The sequence below is a fragment of the Myotis brandtii genome, unplaced genomic scaffold, assembly GCF_000412655.1.
Source record: "Myotis brandtii unplaced genomic scaffold, ASM41265v1 scaffold678, whole genome shotgun sequence".
In the NCBI taxonomy this organism is placed as follows: domain Eukaryota; kingdom Metazoa; phylum Chordata; class Mammalia; order Chiroptera; family Vespertilionidae; genus Myotis; species Myotis brandtii.
Window position 1 is genome coordinate 279905 of NW_005370648.1, and position 3794 is coordinate 283698.

Genomic DNA, 3794 nt, shown 5'->3' on the forward strand with positions numbered 1-3794 from the left:
CGGGGCGAGTGGGGGCGGAGTGTGGGAGAGGAAGTGCATCAGACACTGCCCTGATGGTTCAGTTCCCCAAAATGCTTCTGCCCTGTTGCCCGGCTTGTCCTCTCGGTCTTCCGCCCCCTCCTGCCGCAGCTTCTTCGGGTCAGGGCTCTGGCCCGGCTCAGGGCAACCTGGGCCAGTCCGGGCACCTCCCTGGGTCCTGGTTTCCACACCCTTGCTGAATGAGGGTGTTGGCTGGGAGGACCGTTCTTTCCACTCTTGCAGGAATGCCTTGCTCACTTTCTCATAACCTCATAGGCCGTCTTGAAATATTGGTGTGTTTATCTTGAGCTAAAATGAGCAATTAGCACATTTCTGTGGCAGACTGGTCTTGGGTGTCCACATGGGTTTGAGATAACTTTTAGGAATGCATAGGAAGCTCAGAAGGGCCAAAATGAAGAGCCATATATGAGGGTAGTTATGTCTTCTCCCATCCTAGTGTGAAAAACAGGCGAGACCAGGGCTCTCGTTGATGACTGATGCGTTTACTAGTCTCCAAAAAACAAAACAAAACAGATTTAATATTCCTTTCTTTGCTGACCTAAAAAAGTAAAAATCAGTAAAACCTCCCAGAGGAACAATTGTGAGTAGGGAGCATAACCCATTTGCCTTACTAAAATCCTGGCTTCTTGTTAATATTAGAGAAAATGTATGTCTAGGAGGGTCAAATGTTTACTCTTGTTCTGTAGCAACAGAAAGAACTCACCAATGATCACCAAACTTCTCTGAGAGCCAGAAAATACAACTTAAAAATGTACATTCTCTAGGGTTTATGGGATTGAAGGTGTGAGAACTGAGAAGACACGCATCTGTTCCCTGTGTTCGGAAGGCCTTCCCACCTCACTTCTTTGCCTGGCAAACTCCTATTCATCCAGGAAGGCCCAGTGAAACGCCACCGCCTCCCTGAACCCTAGCCCCACACGCCAGGTAGTAGAGGTCATTTTCCCTCCTTTGAACCACCTCTTCATCCTAGACTCCCCAGCTCCAATGCTCAGTAAGAGATGAAGGAATGCATTCCAGAAACAAGTGAGAAATCAATGACCAATGCCTGCAGGTGGCAGTGATACCAGGAAGAGATATTGCTTGTCCATCCAGTAAGGAAGTAATCAAAACCCGATTAGCACATCGATTATTCCTAGGAAAACGAAGTGGTTGTGTAGCTAATTGGTGAGTTCTTTTGTAGCTAAGCTACACTTTATTTAAACTTTCCCCCTTCTTTTTATGTTATTACCTTAGCCTGCCACACTGAACCCTCCTTAAACTGACACCCATGACTTTTCCAGCCTTATTTCCCCAAATGCCTCTTCATAAACCCCTACAAACTCCACTACTTGCTTCTCTCCCTCAGGCCTTCATTTCCTGCCTCTCTGCTTCAGCTCCTGATGGTTTCTCTCCCAGGACTGCCCTTCCCACGTCTGCCCCTTCAAAGCCACCTTGCCCAGCTTTCGGTGCCCTGTCCAAATATCCCCTTCCTTCAGCAGTCACTCTGAACTCAGGCTCTCCCTCAAGCTGCCACTCCTGTAATCTCACCTCTGAACTCCTATGTGGCACCTAAGTGGAGTTCTGTGTGTGCATGTGTGTCTTAGAACAGGCTGTGCCCACCCTGGTATCCCCCAGATGCCATTCATACTCAGTTCTCATGTGTGTCTTAGAACAGGATACCCTGGTATCCCCCAGATGCCATTCATACTCAGTTCTGTCCACTTTCCCGCCATCTCTCCTGTGGCCAACCTATCAGATGGACATATAGACTCCTAACATCTCTTTGCCTTGCCATCCATTCATTCCACAACATGACCAAACTGATCTCTTAAAGATCACGTCATTCCCTTGTTTTAAAGCCTTCCGTGCCTTTGCATTGCTCTTCGAATGCAATCCTTCCCATGGTACGAGGAGGAGCCTGTGTGCTGCTCCTTCCGTGCTATTTCAGCCCCTCCCAGGGCTCCGGGTGCCCTGATCTCCGTCCATGCTCTCGAAAGAGCTGGCCTGTTCCCTCTGCCTGTACGGCGCACCTTTCACTGCCTCTGAGTGGCCTTTCCTGTTCCATGACCTCACTGAGCTCGCCCTGCTCTCTCTCTCCCAGCACGAGGTTCTCTCTGGGCACGGTGCTAGTGACATTCTGTAACTGTATACTCTCCGCGGATTGTTTCTGTCCCCCAGTGCAGACACAGTCATTACGACTGGCTTTGATTGCAACACTCCTGGAGAGGGTGGCAGCTGACCTTTTCAGCTGCCCTTTGCTCCCCTTCCTCCTTTCGGCAGAACCCAAGTTCTGTTCATGTCTCTGCTTTCCTGAGGCCAACACTGCCTCAGGGAGTGGGGTTCTGATTGGCTTAGGCACAAACATGAGATGTAATTCGGTTTAAAAGAAATGGGCAAGGGACCTAAATAGACACTTCTCCAAAGCAGACATACAGATGGCCAAGAGACATGTGAAAAAATGCTCAAAGTCACTGATCATCAGAGAGATGCAAATTAAAACGACAATGAGGTACCACCTCACACCTGCCAGGATGGCTACCATCAACAAGTCAACAAATGACAAGTGCTGGCGAGGATGTGGGAAAAAGGGAGCCCTAGTACACTGCTGGTGGGAATGCAGACTGGTGCAGCCATTATGGAAAACAATATGGAGTTTCCTCAAAAAATTAACTATGGAACTGCCATTTGACCCAGTGATCCCACTTCTAGGAATATATCCTAAGAAAACTGAAACACCAATGTATGCATGCCTATGTTCATAGCAGCACAATTTACAATAGCTATGATCTGGAAACAGCCCAGGTGTCCATCAGTAGATGAGTGGATAAAAAAGCTGTGGTACATTTATACCATGGAACACTATGCAGCAGTAAAAAAGAAGAATCTCTTACCCTTTGAGACAGCATGGAGGGACCTGGAGAGTGTCATGCTAAGTGAAATAAGCCAGTCAGAGAAAGACAAGTATCACATGATCTCACTCATATGTGGTATCTAATTAACAAAATAAACCGATGAATGGAGTGGATCCAGAGACATGGAAGCATGGAACAGAGTGCGGAATCTCAGAGGGAAGGTGGGGGAGGGTGCGTAGGTGGGAGGTGATCAACCAAAGGACGTGTATGCATGGGGCAGGGGCAGGCTGGAGGGGGTCAATGGGGGGGAAAAAGGGAACATATGTAATACTTTCAACAATAAAGATTTTAAAAAAGAAAGAAAGCAGAACACCTCAGCTCCTGCTTTGTTCCCGAGTTACACAGGGAATGAAGATGTAGACAGAGGGTGGTGAGAAAGCTGAGAGCTTCTTTAGAGAAATTCCAGTTATCATATCCATATATTAAACCCCAGGAACCGAGCGATTTTGGAAGTCTGATCCCTAAAACCTTATCAATCTCTGAAGTTCCGTGAAGAGTGGGAATAGATACTAGAAAGCCAGGATGCATGCGTAAGTGTGATTCTAGTTTCCTAAAGGCATGGATTCCAAAAAGGACATCAGAGATTTACCAACTCGCCCGTGGGCAGGATTCTAAAATGTAGAATATTAAACAAAGGCACTTAAAAACAAAATGGAAACTGGGACCTTTGGAACAAGCATGTGTTTACTAAAATCAAGTCAGGTCGAAGCAACCACTCTTTTCCTTTTTTGAGAAGACTTTCCTGATAGGTGGACCAGGAAGGTGCCATATGCAAATACTGGAAAGCTATGTGGCCCAGGCATTCCTCAGACAAGACAATTTAGATGATTTGGTTGGTCGAATATTTTCGACCAACCAACTTCC